This window comes from Anabrus simplex, chromosome 1, assembly GCF_040414725.1.
Source record: "Anabrus simplex isolate iqAnaSimp1 chromosome 1, ASM4041472v1, whole genome shotgun sequence".
In the NCBI taxonomy this organism is placed as follows: domain Eukaryota; kingdom Metazoa; phylum Arthropoda; class Insecta; order Orthoptera; family Tettigoniidae; genus Anabrus; species Anabrus simplex.
The window spans coordinates 86,866,046-86,883,382 of NC_090265.1; positions in this window are offsets into that span (position 1 = coordinate 86,866,046).

Below are 17,337 nucleotides of genomic sequence, written 5' to 3' on the forward strand. Positions count from 1 at the left end.
ATCCATGTACTTCTGTCTAATTTCCTCGTCCTGGAGATTTTCTACCCTTATTCGTTTGCAGACAGATTTCACTTTCTCTACCCTAGGCCTAGAGATAGTTCACTACAGATCAGATAGTGGTCTGTATCATCGAAAAATCCCCGAAAAACTCGTACATTCCTAAAAGATTTCCTGAATTCAAAGTCTGTTAAGATATAGTCTATTATGGATCTGGTACCCCTAGCCTCCCATGTGTAGCGGTGAATAGCCTTATGCTTGAAGAATGTATTCGTAACAGCTAAACCCATACTAGCACAGAAGTCCAGCAATCGCTTCCCATTCCCATTAGCTTCCATATCTTCCCCACATTTACCAATCACCCTTTCGTATCCTTCAGTTCTATTCCCAACTCTCGCATTGAAATCGCCCATTAGCACTATTCTATCCTTGCTGTTGACCCTGACCACAATGTCACTCAATGCTTCATAAAACTTGTCAACTTCATCCTCATCTGCACCCTCAGATGGTGAATACACAGACACAATTCTTGTCCTAATTCCTTCCACTGACAAATCTACCCACATCATTCGCTCATTTACGTGCCTAACCGAAACTATGTTGCGTGCAATGGTATTCCTGATAAAGAGCCCTACCCCAGACTCTGCCCTTCCCTTTCTAACACCCGTCAAGTACACCTTATAATCTCCTATCTCTTCCTCATTATCTCCCCTTACCCGAATATCACTTACTCCTAGCACATCCAGATGCATCCTCTTTGCTGACTCAGCCAGTTCTACCTTCTTTCTTCCATAAGCCCCATTAATATTGATAGCTCCCCATCGAATTCCATTTCGTTCGCCAAGTTGTTTCCAAGGAGTCCCTCGCCTGTCAAATGGGAGTGGGACTCCATTACTCCCATAGGTCCGAGGCTTGCTTAAAGTGTTCTGAGCTCGGTAAATTCATGAAGCAGGATGCTGCCCTACTTGCACATAGTCCAAGTGAGGATCTCTCCTCTAACGGGTTATGGACCACCGGTGAATTGTATAGTCCTAGCCGCCTGAGCACAAGGAGGGCCACGACTCAGAATATGTCCGAGATGCCCACTCCCATTCCATAGCAACTGGTATCCCGACTCTCAGGACCACTTACTAGGCCACTCAGCCGTTGCCCATGGTTCACGAACTAGGACGTGACTACAGTAACCCACAAACATGAAAAAAAAAAAAAAAAAAGAGAGAGAGAGAACAATTTGAGTTTTCAACCATTTCCAGCCGATCCAGTTTTAAAGGAGAAGTGGATAACTGCTACATCCAGACAGGGTGGGGGGCAAATTAGGTTCGCATTGGTCGCGTGGGACGCCATCCAGAGTCTGTAATTTACATTTTAAATATTGAGACTTCAGTTTATGGGTTACAGATTCATTAGAAGACTTCACTGCCTCCGACTACCGCATCAAAAGACACTTAAGAATTAGGCCTATGCTGGCTTTTCGAAGGGAAGAAAACTAGAATAACATCCCTCATTAAAGATCCACCTGTGGGTAGGGGTGGTAGAATAACACCCACGGTATTGCCAGCCTGTTGTAAGAGGCGACTAAAAGGGGCCCTAGGGGCTCTGAACTTTGGAGCGTGGGTTAGCGATCACGGGACCCTTCGCTGAGTCCTGGCATTCCTTCCACTTGTGCTAGGCTCCTCACTTTCATCTATCCTATCCGACTTCTCTTAATCAACTCTTGTTTTTTTCCGACCCCGACGGTATTAGGTTCCCCAGGCCTAGGGAGTCTTTCATTTTCACGTGGCCCTTGTCTTCCTTTCGCAGTTATCTTCATTTTTCGAAGTATCGGATCCGTTCATTTTTTCCCCTCAGGTTAGTGTTATATAGAGGCTCAGACGGCAGACAGCAACGCGTCGGCCTCTCACCGCTGGATACCGTGGTTCATATCCCAGTCACTCCATGTGAGATTTATGCTGGACAAAGCGGAGGCGGGACAGGTTTTTCTCCGGGTACTCCGGTTTTCCCTGTCATCATTCATTCCAACAACGCTCTCCATTCTCATTTCATAACATCTATCAATCGTTAATAAATCACTTTGGAAGTGGCGACCCCATCGTACTAATAGCCTATATATGATTCATTCATTAGGCCTACATCCCTGACCCGGTCAATAACTGGAAAACTGGTTGCAGGTTTTCATTTTTCAGAGGATGGTTGCGTAGTTGTACTTCCTCTTAAAACAATAATCACCACCACCACCACCTCATTAAAGAAAACCTCCATTACGAAGCCATGAATTTGACATGCGTGGAGGAAACGTTAGGATCCCGTATCATAGATGAAATGGCAATCAAGCCCAGAGTACACTATAATCGTAATCCTGATCAGCAACAGTTCTGGAAATATGCCTACCTACTTGATGAGACGCTCGAAGGTGAGCGAGCTAATCAAATCACGATTATTGCATTTTCTTTCATATGTACTATTTTTAATAGGCCTAAAATATCTTAAAGTTTTTGATAATGGCTTTACGTCGCACCGACACAGATGGGATAGGAAAGGGCTAGATGGGAAGGAAGCGGCCGTGGCCTTAATTAAGGTACAGCCCCAGCGTTTGCCTGGTGTGAAAATGGGAAGCCACGGAAAACCATCTTCAGGGCTGCCGACAGTGGGATTCGAACCCACTATCTCACGGATGCAAGGTCACAGTTGCACGCTCCTAACCGCACGGCCAACTCGCGCGGTAGTTTTATATTATCTTAGATGCTATTGATTTTAAGAATGACACCATGCCTTTTCAGAAAAACCTGTCACTCTGGAGTTGTCTTCCTTGGTCATGATATGTGGTTATCTTGTTCGAGTTGCGGAAGAAAATTCCAACTGTGAGTCATGCTTGGGACAGATATCCTCGGCCACTACTGACAGTCCATTGATGTGTCTCATTAGGATGAAAGATCGTGGAGCATTACACTACCCCTCAAAAAAAATTTACTTCCTGCAAAATATGTTGAATTTTACGAGTCACTCATTACGTTATCTGGGAAGTACGAATTTAGTTTAAAAACTTAACGTTTTTGTTGTTCTGAAGTTCACTGAGGCATTTAAATGTGACGAGTGTGATCAGAAAGCACTGACTGCAACTCTCATTACAAAACTTGTAAAACCAATACCCGAAAATGAAGCTCATACAATTACAGATGCTCATGACTTGGAAAAGAACTTCAGGACAAAGCCTTTAAGTTGGAAGATCTTAAAAATGTGAGTGAATGGTAAGTCATTTTTAATGTATTACTTTTATTATTTATTGCACTTAACGTCGCTTAAAATAATTCCAAATACCACTTAAATATGCTTTACTTTACATCCAATCACTCGAAATCACATTTAGGTGGTTCTAACTTCATTATTCATTATTTCTTTAAAAACCAACATATACTATAAAGAGAATGTATTTCGCGCGAGCAGCATAGCACGATGTCGAGACCTCTAGCGGACGTTCGTTAAACTACTTGCGACCCGCATTTCTATCGGTCCATTTCCCGGCCTTGTATATCTCGTAGGCAACGAGCTAGAAAGAGCCTCTTTCTAGCTCGTTGCTCGTAGGCAACGCTACAGCACCGCCGGCTCAATCTCCAGCGTAGGCAACGATCTCCATATACTGCCTGCTCTGTCGCAAAGAGGATAGAATCTCTGTCGTGCGAGAATTGCGTTTACAGCGACATTACAGATGGCAGCACTTACCGCAGCCAAAACATAATATGTTCGTTGAATGAGAGTTCGTCCTTAAGACCAATATAAAGTGAGAAGTCATCCTTAACATGCTGCTAATTGAGAAAATAGTGCACATGCTGAAGCGAAAATTTTATTTTTGAGCATGATTTAGGATACAGAAACGTAAAATAAAATTTAAACATCTTACCAATTACAGTAGGTAGGCTATATAAGCATCACCCCACTGGAAGTAAGCGGCAGGAATAGTGAAAATTTCAAAAAATTCCTTTTGCAATTACAAAGAACAGTTTGTTCGTGAGAACAGGAGATTTTCCAATATCTATGCCTTAAACACCCTCAGCAACAGCATTGACTACACCTAAAAATGTATCGCCGGTTCGATCGTAGAGGAGCCGTTCCTTAAGAGTTAATCGGCAATCACTGTTACAATCTACCCTGTTAGTTGCAGAGTTTCACATTCAGATTTAGGTCACTAATTGGGAAATCCCGACACCAAACTCAACATTTCTCGTGTACCTGTCCAGAGTACTTCGCGATGGAGCTGACACTAGACTGGTAGTCCTCCCATGTTCGTACTGTAACCTTTTGGGGATACTATTCTCCACGCCACACAGTACCGTATGGTTTGTTCTGACTACGTGAGTGTTGTCTTGCGAAAATATTATTGATCTAAAAGATAAACGGTCGTTTCATCATTACCTTTAGCTCCTTTATTCTCCTCAGATGATCAATTTTTGGGTTGTCTTCGAATTTCGTCTGTAGTATTTTAAGTTCATTGTCCTTCTTCATCAGATTTTCTAGCAATCTCAGAATTCTCGATCGGAGCTTCTGATGTATGAGCTTCTGACGACTGCTGTCATTATTACTCGTTGGGATATCGACTTGGATTGAGACATCATTGTTCATATGGATTTCGCGGTCGATATTAAATGCATTTCCTGTAGTCGAAGAGCTTGTTCCCTCAAGGATTTGTTCCGAAGGAATCGCTGTCTGGTCTTTCGTTGAGCTATTTTTCTGGTTTGAAGGTAATAGGGATAATTCGGAAACTGGCTAGGTACAACATCTGGCTTCAGTATCTTTCTCTTACAGTTTTGCCGGAAATGAAATGAAATGGCGTATGGCTTTTAGTGCCGGGAGTGTCCGAGGACAAGTTCGGCTCGCCAGATGCAGGTCTTTTGATTTGACACCCGTAGACGACCTGCACGTCATGATGAGGATGAAATGATGATGAAGACGACAGATACACCCAGCCCCCGTTCCGGCAAAATTAACCAGTTAACGTTAAAATTCCCGACCCTGCCGGGAATCGAACCCGGGACCACTGTGGCCAAAGGCCAGCACGCTAACCATTCAGCCATGGAGCCGGACAGTTTTCCCGGTAATGCCCTTGACTAAAATGCAGGCTACAAACACGAGAACAATAGGATGGAATCCATTCACTACCCTTGTTTGATCGTTGTCTTGATATGCGTTAAGCCATTTTACCGAAGTTGTTTAATTGAGGCGATTTCATGAAACCTCACACCTGAAGAATTTGGATTCTCTTGCTTCGATTTACAGAGGGGAACACAACACTTCACCATTTTACAACCAGAAATACACATAATAATAAATATTCGAAGTAAACGCGCGGGAACTCAACAACGTCGGTACGAAGATAAGCTGGGTGCGTTAGCTGGCGCCCCTAGCGGAGGTTTGTGGTATTGAGCTCTCAGCGCCCATCTAGCGGTGAGGATAGGAATTGTGCCGGCTGCTAAAGCCTGTCTCACTCCTGTGGGGCAATGATTAATGACCAACAGATGAAATTAAATTATACTGGAGAGTGTTGCTGGAATAAATGATGAAAGGGAAAACCGGAGTTCCCGGAGAGAAACCTACCCTGCCTCCGCTTAGTCCAGCACAAATCTCACACGGAGTGACCGGGATTTGAATCACGGGACCCAGCAGTGAGAGGCAGGTGCGTTGCCGCCTGAGCCACGGAGCCTCACTTGAACCTAGTGATGATGAAAATATAAATCGTGATGAAGACGCCAACAGGTGATGGTGACGGGACTTTACACTACCGTAAATTTCCCAAATTTTAGATAAAGTACAATTCACTGGGCAAGCAGATTTTAAAATATATATTCCTGACAGTTTTACAGAACTGGACTTCTTCGAATTTTTTTTTTTTCCGTATGACTTTTATAGTGTTTAGGAAAATTATTTTTCTGTCTATATCTGTATTTCCTGTTTAAGTGCGTGAGTTTTTAGAACACTGTAGAGAAAGCAAGGTAGTCTGACTAAGACAGTGAAAGTGAAGCGTTGAAAATGCTCTCCATCAGTGTGATATTCTCGTTCACTCTCTGCAATTCAGCTACATTAAGCTTACAAATTTCGGTGCAAATTCCACTTTAATATCTAAAGCACACAAAAATGGTCTGTTCAACACTTAATTCAGAACTGATCAAGTTCAGTAGTATAAGAAGCAATCACGCTGTACGGAATCTTATCGCAGACTAGATGAGAGCATGACAGTACTGAGCAAGCGGTATGCGTCAGACAGCTTTTTACGCCATCCATTACCCAGATACGGCACAGCGAATAAATGGCAACGTTACAGAGGTACTGAGGCTCCTCTCCAAACAATAATCACCACCACTTGACAGCTGGAGTAACCTCCCTGAGTGGGCCACACGGTCCCTCAAGCAACTTGTATCAGTACACAACTCGTCATAACACACTACACTGCCAATCGCCACGGAACCACACAATAGTGAATACATCCGCCTACATACTGGTCAAGAAAGGTATCCGATCTTAAACTACGGTCAAGTCGCTATATGTGACGCAGTTGGTACCATCGATCGCACCAGGAAGTGGAAGAAGACGTAGAAGAAGAACATAACGTCACCGAAGAAGCAATACCTTGTAAGTCACAATACTCTTCCTATCCGTTATTTCCCCTAAGACTGGTCACGCCTCCCAGCCACATATGGATATGAGGTCTATCAGAACAGTGTTCGTTGTGTTCATTTTCCTATGCGGAGGTCTAAAGGAAAATGAACATTAAATTCAGTTCACTCTAGGAGTGCGTAAAATACGTTACGAAAACTTACGGTAAGGTACATTTTCCTTTACAGAATAGCATAGGAAAATTAACACAAGTAAAATTGTTCTGATGGACTACGTAGGCCTATCCGTACGTGGCTGAGAGGTGTGACCAGCCTTAAGGAAAATAATGGATAGGAAGAGCATTTTGACATGCGAGGTTTTGTCTTTTCAACGACGATAAGATATTTTTCCCATTACTCGAATGAATTTCGAAACTGTCATTTGAAAACAGTTGGACCACTCTGTTCTAGAAAGATCCGATAAAGAGTGTCCCAAATACGACATCTGTGAAGGAGGAGAAGACGAGGAGGAAAGGATGACCAAAACTGTATAAAATAAGAAAGAAAGTACAAACTTCTTACCACCAATCGATTCTAATATGTACTTGTTTTGCTTTTATTTGTCCTGAAGTTAGCCACAAGTTGTATTAAACTGAATCCATAAAAAGTTAAGCTCAGAAAGAGAAGTTATATTCGACACGATTCATGAAGTTTGGGTTGAGGAATTTAATTTAATCTTTGGACTTTATCCTCATTTTTTGCCGCGAAAGGAAAAGAAAATATTTTTCCCCTTATCTAATATTACGCTTCTTTTTATTCTCTTTTCCTCTCAAGAATCAAGCAGTCTTTCCTAAAAGAGTTACTTTCTGGGAGATGAGAAAAGTTCCGATATCCTGTGCTGCAATCTTGTACTGTGTTATTTCTTTTAATGGGAAGATTTTTGTAGTTTCAAAGCAGAGTTGCTCCGTCGTCGTTATCAGATATTTGTCTTGCTATGCTGTATTATAAATTGGAAGTCTCGTAAAACGTTTGCCAGACAGTTAGATTACCGCAGATATTCTTCATTATATATCTATAATATTCTTAGAATGAAATGAACACGTTCTATTTTGAGCATTACTCTAAGAAAAATGTGATGGCATTACGGAGTGCGGAACATGACTCACTTGCGCTCCTCCCAACCTACTCCACCCGAACTATATAACTCTCCGCAACAAAAAATGAGAAAGCTTGATGTGACAAGTCTGAAACTCCTATTGATAAATTTATTTATTTATTTATTTATTTATTTCATTTTATATTATATTTACAAGTTACTTTACGTCACATCAACACAAGTCTTATGGCGACGATGGGAAAGGAAAAGGCTACAAGGGGGAAAGAATTGGCCGTGGCCTTAGTTAAGGTACAGCCCCAGCATTTGCTTGGTGTTAAAGTGGGGAACCACGGAAAACCATCTTCAGGGCTGCCGACAGCAGGTTTCGAACACACTATCTCCTGAATACTGGATACTGACCGTACTTAAGCGACTGCAGCTATCGATCTCGGTAAAAGCTCCTACTTGGCCTGATTGATAACACAACAGGTGACTATAACATGTTATTTGAAACATTCCACAAGGGACCTGGAAGTGTGAATCATCTGAAAGGTCCAGGTTATTAACTTGCAGCCGGGCTGAGTGGCTCAGACGGTTGAGGCGCTGGCCTTCTGACCAAAACTTGCCAGGTTCGATCCTGGCTCAGTCCGGTGATATTTGAAGGTGCTCAAATATGTCAGCCTCGTGTAGGTAGATTTACTGGCACGTAAAAGAACTCCTGCGGGACAAAATTCCGGCACCTCGGCGTCTCCGAAAACCGTAAAAGTAGTTAGTGGGACGTAAAGCAATTAGCATTATTATTATTATTATTATTATTATTATTATTATTATTATTATTGTTATTATTATTATTATTATTATTATTATTATTAACTTGCACAACATATCTCAGAAAATATCAAAGATATTTGACTGATTCTTTTTCTAGCACGTTTGAAACATTTTCATTGTTACATGGGCAGCGTCTGAATATTTAAATTAAATACGTTTGCCAAAAATAATATTTAAACGTACAAATTGCAAAAAAGTTAAATTTCTAGAAGTTTATGTTACTGCATGCCCAGTCTTCGCAAAACTTTAAATTCAGATATACAACGTATACTTGTAACTGTGGAAGTAAATTTATCAAAATAACTTGATTAGTTCATGGAGAAGGCGTTGAAAATTTACAAACAAATATAAATATCGACATATAAGTGAAAAAATACGTAATATCTGCACTTCTGAATACAATTGTTTAATAGATTTGCTTACATAGCTCAATGAATAAATTGATACAGCAACATCCTTTATTGTATTTAAAGTAATTTACCAGATACAAAAGTACGTAAAATTAATGTTTTAACATTTAATTTACATCTGTCTTCAAAAAGCTTATTCTTGACGAAAGCATTTGCTTGGAATAACCAAGGAAAATGTTCAATAATTTTCCAGTTTCTTTGCGATCATTTAAGAAAAGGCTAGGAAAACAACAGATAGGGAATCTGCCACCTGGGCGATTGCCCTAAATGCAGATCAGTAGTGACTGGTTTGGTTGGAGTCGAATCTAAACTAGGCCTACTGTGAACTTAAAGAGAAGGTGGTACCCCCTATCTTTGCAATGCTAATTTTATCTACTTCAGGTATACATTTTGTGATAACTATCAACAATAACACTTCGAAATTTGGTATGCACACAGCTTAAGGGCTTTTGCGTCAACAATTGTTTTTAGACTTTGAATAATAACCCGACTGAATTTATATAATTGTTTTAACTGACACCTATTGTTATTGATTTTATAACATATTGTAGGCAAATAAAATCCACAGTTTTTAAGTAATTATGTTATGAAAACACAGAAATGTGTAAAACACTCAAGATTATAAGTGATTAAAGTTGTATGCTCATATGCCTATCACTACCACACATATTGGTACCTTTTCCTAGAAAAGACTCAAATGGAGAAAACAAAGGAACAAGTTAACTTTTTAATGCATACCAGCACCATATTCTGGATCATCGGGGTCATCAGCATCTTCCCTCGACCTTTCCTGGCTTCTCTGCACAGTTCTTAATACTTTGGAGATAACAGAAGCATCCAGATCAGACCTTTTCCTCCTCATATTAGCAATTTCTTGAAATGTACCGAGAGTGTTCACTCCTGCATAACTTTTATCCTACCAGCACATCCATCATTGAAAGTAGTTACAGCATCATAAACATCAATGCACAATGTCTGATGTCCTACAAACACTGTTTTTGGAACCCTACTCCACACGACACTGTTGAATGATTCATTGGGGTTCTAAGTTCGACCATGCAAGCATTTACGAAGTAGTTCTGGATCAGAAAGTCTCCTGAACACAGGCTTTATAATGTCAATTATTGGTGCAGGCTAGCCACAACACAAATGAACACAACAAAAACATTCCCTTTGGTGATCAACAACATTACTTTCACTACAGGAAGTAGAATATCAGAGTATATTTAAGCATTTTGGGGGCGTAACCTCAAGTGTCAACTTGTCATTTAAATTGTATTTGAGGGCGTTAGCAATGATTGTGACTAATCCTATTACTCATCTATATATATAAAATAAGAGTTTTGTCTGTACATTGCTCAGAATTTGAAAATAATGGTATTTCTGTATCGGTCATATCCATAGTAACATGAAAATGCACTTTTTACTTTTCCGTAATTTCTGTCTGTCTGTCTGTCTGTCTGTCCGTCTGTCTGTCTGTCTGTCTGTCTGTCTGTCTGTCTGTCTGTCTGTCTGTCTGTCTGTCTGTCTGTCTGTCTGTCTGTCTGTCTGTCTGTCTGTCTGTCTGTACACGCATCACGAGAAAACGGTTCAAGAGAATTTAATGAAAATCGGTATGTGAAGTCAGAGGATGAGCCTCTACAATCTAGGCTATAAATCATTTTGCTCACGCTGAGTGAAATGGTAGTTTAGGGGAAGGCCTAAAATTGAATTCTCAACTATTTATGTTATTAGTGGTCTAATGAAAATCGGTATGTGAAGTCCGGGGATGAGCCTCTACAATCTAGGCTATAAATCATTTTACTCACGCTGAGTGAAATGGTAGTTTAGGGGAAGGCCTAAAATTCAGTTTTCAACTATTTATGTCGTATTTTAAAGAAAATGGGTATGCAAAGTTGGAGAATAAGTTGCTACAATCTAGGCTATCAATAATTGTATTCACGCCGAGAAAAATGGTAGTTTAGGGGAAGGCGTAAAATTCAATTCTCAAATATTATTGTTACTAGTAGTCCTATCTTGATGAAAATCGGTATGCAAAGTCAGGAAATAAGTCACTATAGTCTAGGCTGTAAATTATTTTATTCACGCTGAGTGAAATGCTAGTTTAGGGGAAGGCCTAAAATGTAATTCTCAAATATTTCTTATTAGAGGTGTAATCGATGAATGCTACATAACTAAGGTTATATAGTATTACATTTCCTATTATTCATGTCTTATACATTGTTACCGTACTGGCTATGATCACATATTCATGAATTTGGATTTTTGTTACTAAGTACATATCACCGCCGAGTAACGAGAAAATGAGTACACAGTATTTAATGAAAATCGGTATGTAAAGTCGGTGAATAAGAAACTACAATTTATGGCATAAAATATTTTAGAAATCACAGAGTCGAAAGAAAACTAAATGTGAAGGCCTACAATATAGAAAGCTCATAACATTGATCAACAATAACATTACACTGACCATTGTTTGTCGTGATGTGCTTTGTGTCTTCTGTTGCCCTTCATCTCCGATAGATAGGATTACAGCTGCGTACAGAGTATTTTTTATTTGATTTACGCTGCACCGACATAGATAGGTTTTATGGCGACGAGGGATAGGAAAGGGCTAGGAGTGCCTTAGGCCTTAATTAAGGTACAGGCCCAGCATTTGACTGGTGTGAAAGTGGGAAACCACGGAATACCATCTTTAGCGCTGCCAACAATGGGGTTCGAATCCATTATCTCTCGGATGCAAGCTCACAGCTGCGCACCGCTAACCACACGGTCAACTCGCCCAGTCGTACAGTGTGTAACAGCCTGTCTGAATATTGATGGGAAATAGCTGGGGAGTTAGATAACTTTCTTCTTTAGCATGCCATTCCCCTGGTTTATAAATTTTCTGATACTACTGGTACGTAACACACTGGATCATCATAGCATTTGGGCTATTCAATCCCTACTCTGAGGCACTGATTGGAATGAACAGTGTGCATATTTAGCGGAATAATGGCAGATGAGTGTTCATGGCAATCTGCGGCCTGGTCATCCCAGCTCTGGAACTTTGGACTATTAGATTGGCACCGCAATCTAACCGCAGCACTCTTCATTAAAAGTGATAAAACGCGCGGCTTTCCATTTGATCGAGTATTTTATATGATAGCATTGCTTTTAATTTCTACATTCATACTTACGTTTTTGTAATGACCTATGTTGATTTCAGGTTAGGAAAACCACAAAGTCAGTCTTTCTGAGAATCCCGTAGCGAAGCACGGGTACATCAACTAGTACATAATAAAATACACTTCAATATTTAAAAATCCATACAAAAATTAATGAAGTTTTGAACCAGAGGATGGTACCACCTCCCCTAAGACCACTACGCTGACCATTCACACAAGGAGCCTTATTATTATTATTATTATTATTATTATTATTATTATTATTATTATTATTATTATTATTAAATTTTCGATATATCTGGTCCTACAACGTCTACGAATACTGTTCCGTTCCACAGATGATTTCGAACTATTTACTGAGTTCCGTTTTAATTTAATTAAATTTCAGCTTTGACCATTTGTAGCTCGACAGTTGAATGGATTCTGAGTTTGTTCTCTCGTTTATACCCTCCCCTTGCCACCGCTCCATTGTCTCAATGAAATGATGAAGTAAAGCCTCTCCCATTCAATTGTGTTCTGTGAACAATGGACGAACAGAAGAGCTCCATAGCAGGTGTGGGAGTGATACGATTAATTAAATTTCTCAGGTTCACAAAACATCACTCACTATGGCAGCGATGATTTAGATTTCCTTGTCTGACTATGAAAAATGGGCTAAGTAGTCTTGCGGATGTACTTTCTGGCCTAGTGTAGGGATGTTCACTCAAGGTCTTCTCAACCTGCGCTCGGAGTGACAATGAGGTACGGAGCTGCATTATCTGCAAGATTGACTGAATACTGCCAAGGCCACTGTATTATAATAGACCGCTTAAATTTTATGTGGTCCAGCCTCGTGACTCTCGAACACCATCGCACCATTCTTACTTCCGTGGCATGGAGCATCTAATCACGGCGCTTTGTTGTAGGTCATCATTCTGTCCTACACAGTGTTAATGAGTGGACGACTGAACGGTATACTTTGGATTCCAAGTACAGTCAAATATTGTACTCGCAGAGTGACGCCGCTCGATCAAGGCAGTTCGGGCATCCAAGAGCGTGTCGTCGTCAGTTGCCGCGAGGAAGCCAAGGTATTTAAAGCGTATATTTATTTATTTATTTATTTATTTATTTATTTATTTATTTATTTATTTATTGTATGATGCAATACAATATGAAAAGAAAATAATACAGAACCATACGTACTGTACATCAACAGAAATGGTATGGCTCACACAACTGAAAGACGTTAGATCATTCCATGTTAAGAAAACAGTATTGCTCTTATGACAACAATATTGCCATATCAAACGGCTCTGTTCAACAGCATCGCGGGAGAACCATGGCATACATATTGGTGAAACTCAGTATCTAAGTTCAAAATAAAAGAAGGAAGAAAGTAAGCTACAAATTATTTTTTTAAATCTAGGGTACAGGGGTTGTAGGGCGGAGGGAGGGCTTATTTAGGTTTCTACAGCAACGTGGATAAACTACAGCACATACAAAACCTAAGTATTGAAATGCAAGGCAGACTGGGAGAAAATAAACAACAGATAATTTTTAAATGCTCGGGGTGCGGGATGTAGTTAATTGCATTTAATAAATTTGCCCAGACAACGCCGGGTACTACTGTGCCGTTATATCGCCCCACAAAGAGAATAAGGGTAAGGGTGTATTCTGCCCGAAGGCAGGTCCGAACCTCCGCAGAGGTGTGCCTGAGCCGGAGTTTACGTACGGCAGTGTGGACAGTTTCTGTGGTGTAGTGGTTAGCGTGATTAGCTGCCACCCCCGGAGGTCCGGGTTCGATTCCCGGCTCTGCCACGAAATTTGAAAAGTGGTACGAGGGCTGGAACGGCGTCCACTCAGCCTCGGGAGGTCAACTGAGTAGAGGTGGGTTCAATTCCCACCTCAGCCATCCTGGAAGTGGTTTTCCGTCGTTTTCCACTTCTCCTCCAGGCAAATGCCGGGATGGTACCTAACTTAATGCCACGGCCGCTACCTTCCCTCTTCCTTGCCTGTCCCATCCAATCTTCCCGTCCCTCCACAAGGCCCCTATTCAGCATAGCAGGTGAGGCCGCCTGGGCGAGATACTGGTCATCCTCCCCAGTTGTATCCCCAACCCCGAATCTGAAGCTCCAGGACACTGCCCTTGAGGCGGTAGAGGTGGGATATCCCTCGCTGAGTCCGAGGGAAAAACCGACCCTGGAGGGTAAACAGATTAAGAAGAAGAAGAAGAAGAAGTGTGGCCAGTTCCTTTCCGCTCCTCCATTCCCTTACCACCATCAACAGCGCGTGGCAACCCATCCACTTCTTGACCACGTTGCTTAACTTCGGAAATGTCACGGGATCCGGTGTGTCAACACGGCACAAGAATGGTCCAAGAAAGGTCACAAGAATGGTGACAATTAAATGCGCTTGTGAGAAAGTCGTAAAAATATGGCAAAAATGAAATGCACTTAAGAAACAAAAGCTAAATAACAAAACCAAGCACAGATAAACATCAGAGTGAATTTCTGTAACAGTACAAGTCATGCCGTGATGTATCGCTGCCCACCACAGCATCAGAACCTTCAGTAACAACTGCTGCACAGTATAATAATATTAGTAGACACACATGAATAAATAGACGACTTCTCTTCAGTAGTGATAAGCTGCCGGCGATTCACAGCGTGACGGATCACGCGTACCGTACCAGAGCAACTCACAACGAAAATGAAGGAAGGCAACAAACTGATGGCTGTATGCGCCATTGTGCTTAATCCCTGCGAATGTATTTATTAAATAGAGAATGTTAAGTAATCATTTTAATAACTTAGGACAAAAAGATGCCTCGTCCATTTTCTTTCTTTCATAATCAAACCAAACCAAACCTTATGGCACTACAGCCCTTGAAGGGCCTTGGCCTACCAAGCGACCGATGCTCAGCGCGAAGGCCTGCAGATTAAGAGGTGTCGTGTGGTCAGCACGACGAATCCTCTCGGCCGTTATTCTTGGCTTTCTAGACCGGGGCCGCCATCTCACCGTCAGATAGCTCCTCAATTCTAATCACGTAGGCTGAGTGGACATCGAACCAGCCCTCAGGTCCAGGTAAAATTTCCTGACCTAGCCGGGAATCGAACCCGGGGCCTCCGGGTAAGAGGCAGGCACGCTACCCCTACACCACAGGGCCGGCTTTTCTTTCATAACACATTATAATATTCCTTAATCACGAGGAATTATGAGAGTCTAAGAGGGGGGGGGGGTGTTCACTCTTTGCAGGACCATAAGAGCAATACTGTTTTCTTAACATGGAATGAGCTATAGATTTGTACACCTAAACTATTCATCCAATCCACCGCCTCAGGTGTAGCTAAGTTCAGGTCCTTCAGACATCGAGAGAAAGGACGGAAGGGACAATCGAGTATTGCTTCACCTCCGCAGGTTTAACCTTAAAACTACCCTATACGTGTCCCCCGAGTGGTGCTAAGTAAGCAACAGTGATTCTGATTCCGTCGTACTGTCCTTCAGCGCCTCACGGCAACAAGAAGTCGAAAACACATAATGGTCGTTTCTACGTTCTCGGCACCTGATCGCGATCACATTCAGAATCTCAAATAGCTTGGTCCAATCAACATTATCAAATGCCTTTTCAAGATCTACTTACTCCATGCATGTGGGCTTGTCTTTCTTAATTCGATCCTCCACGTTCAGACGTACAGTCAGTATTGCTTCACGTTTTCCTACATTTCTGAGGCCAAACTGATATTCTCTCAACTCAATTTCAAGACGTCTTTCGATTAAAAATTAAAATTAAAATTTTGTAGGCGTGAGATATGAAACTAATGGTGTGGTAGTTTTCACACTTGTCAGCACCGGCTTTCTTAGGAGTAGGTATAACAACAGTCTGCCGAAAATCGGATGGCACTTCTCCTGTCTCATACATCTTACACACTAAATTCAAATAACCTCGCCATGCTGGTTTCTCCTAAGTCAGTCAGTAATTCTGATGGAATGTCATCAATTCCAGGTGCCTTGTTCCTATTTAGTTCTCTCAAACCTCTGTCAAATTCTGACCTCAAAATTGGGTCTCCCATTTCGCATTCTACAAATACGTTATGTAAACATAAATAAAATAATAACCATTTTTGGTACGGCAAACTATCAGAAGAATTTATTCCGATATTAACACACTCAGCTAAATTTTTCATTAGTGAATAAAAAACGATTAACTCCTGCACCTTATTTTCTCTTATTCTTCACTAGTAAAAAATATCGGAACATTGTCATGATATAACAAATTCTTCACGACAAAAATTGTCTGCGTCCAGCAGAACTATATCTCAACCTGTATGTAGCATTCAATAAATAATAATTCATGCATGCTTCTTGAAACAAAAACTAAGTCTTATGACCCAGAAATTTCACCGGTTACTCATCATTTCCTTCTTCTGAACACAGCCGTTGACAATCAACTGGAATATTCCAGGAATTATAGTAGTTCATGGAGTAACTGTTTTCTTGAATGTTTCAGACTGTCTAGCAAGTCTATGTATGTTCAAAAAGTTTAGCCAAAACGTATGAAAGAGTAATTCAGCATATAATTTTGCTGATGATGTTTTGCGTGAATATAAATAACTATGCAATTAATACTGAAGAAGTCTGCTAAATTAAATGAAATATTATTGAGAGTTCTTTAAATGTTAAATCAGATAACGCGGGGAACATATTAGGCAAGAAATTCAACGGCTTACTTCGAATACCTCGTATCTCGCAATGCTCTTTTTGCCCATTTTTCCCTTCACGCCTCCAAGTTACACATTGATATGCAGCCCATCAGAACAAATTTCGTTGTGTTCATTTTCCTATGCTATTGTGTAAAGGAAATTGAACCTCAAAAGCATTATACTGTAGGAGTGCGTAAATACGTGATGCAAACAACATCCCTACTCTAGGGTATGCTAAGGACCATTTTCCTTTACACGTCAGCATAGGAAATTGAACACAATGAAAATGGTTCTGATGGAGTGCATATCCATATGTGACCGGGAGGCGTGGCCAGCCTTAAGGAAAATAATGCATAGGAAGAGCATCGGGACATACGAGGTTTTAGAAGTAAGCCGTCGATATTTACTATCTAACCAAAAATCTGTATTGTGTTTTCTTTTTCTTTTTTTTCTTTACGTCCACCGACACAGATAGGTCTTATGGCGACGATGGCAGAGTAAAGTCCTAGGAAGTGGAAGGAAGCGGCCATGGCCTTAATTAAGGCACAGCCCCGGAATTTGCCTGGTGTGAAAATG